Here is a 1,633-nt window from a genome sequence, read left to right on the forward strand (position 1 = left end):
AAAAAAATGCTTTTTAGTAATCTGAATAGAAATTGGGAAAAACACTTCTTTGGTAAGACGTTACCCAAGCCGTTCTGAAGTGCTTTTGAGCACTCTGTGACGCAACCTAAATTATGTGATTTGAAAAATAGCAAAGCACAGTTTTGGCTCATGTAAGCAACTAACACCCTTGGCTAGAGTATGATGTCCCTTGTGGAATATACCATTTAAAATTTCTCATCTCGGGTTTTGGGTTTCAGAGGATTGTGATTTTTAACATCATGAGATTTGAGTGACAGTTTTTTTTAATTCAGTTGGTTCATTCAAAATGGATGTGAAATTTTTTTAGATATTGGTAAGACTTGGCTGATTTATCGTTTAAAATTTGGTTATCTCTGAGGAAAATGACTGGTTTTCCCTTTGTTTCTTAGTCTGATGACCGGGATTCCAAAAGGGATTCCCTTGAAGAGGGGGAGCTGAGAGACCACCGCATGGAGATAACAATAAGGAACTCGCCCTACAGGAGAGAGGACTCTATGGAAGACAGGTAAGTGAAGGCCCAGGAAGTGAAAAAGCCCATGTGTTGCAAATGCACATTTTTGATGAGACACTGCTGAGCCTCTTGCAGCATACTTACACTCCAGGCTGGCTTAGGTGTGACTTTGAAGAAGTGTGTGGCCACGAGTTTAGGTTTCCTTTGTGGTTGAAAGTGATTGCTCCGGGTGTGCAAGTCAGTAACCATTGCTGCCTGAAGTTCTATACAAATAAGCCGAGTGGAAGGCCAAACGATGGTCTGAGCAAGTCTGTTAAGTAGAAATGTTGATACCAAATTGCCTTCGGACACTTCTTCCTTTGCTACCATCCCTCCTAGTTTTTTTTTCTTCTGGTTTTTCATCAGAAATTAAAGGTAACAATTGGGAATTTCCAAAACTAATGAGAACAACCCCTAGGTATGTGTTCTCCCAAGGTTTTGACCAGATAGTGTGGGCCATATCCATCCCACAGCCACTGAATCCATTCCAACTCACAGTGACCCCGTGTAAGGTTTCCAAGACGGTAAGCCTCTACTGGAACAAATAGCCTCATCTTGGCTCCCTTGAAATGCTTGATGGGTTTGAACTGCCAACCTTGCAGTTATTAGCTCTACACTCACCCAACAGCCCTTAGAATCAGTTGAAGACACTCACACGACTTTCTGAAATCATTAAGGTTGATGAAAATGACAGGGCCTTGTTAAAACAGCCTGGGGTATAATTGACGTAAAAGAAACTGCACAGATTTAGAAAGTGCCCGCCATTTGCTACAGTTTTGCTTGTGCCTTGTCTCACTTGCACTGTGGTGAAAACACGTGCATCCACCAGCCCCCAAAGCCACCTCCCGCTCACCTGCACTTCTCATTGCAATCTGTTTTTAGCACACAAGTTTGGCTTAAGTTTTATAAATGAACAATTTCACAATGATGATGCGGACTCGACTTTATTCATCTCCTGAGCCCTACCTTCTTCTAAGCTCAAGCGACACTATAATGTGTGAGTGATCCATCCACGTGACAGGCCAGCCTCAATTTTTTTGTGCTTTGCTTTATTGCGCCCCCAAATAATGCGTTGTCATTATTTTTTATAAATTGAAGGGTTATAACAATCACGTGTTGAGC

This window comes from Echinops telfairi, unplaced genomic scaffold (assembly GCF_000313985.2).
Source record: "Echinops telfairi isolate 266 unplaced genomic scaffold, ASM31398v2 ScPeMD7_7457;HRSCAF=8495, whole genome shotgun sequence".
NCBI lineage: Eukaryota > Metazoa > Chordata > Mammalia > Afrosoricida > Tenrecidae > Echinops > Echinops telfairi.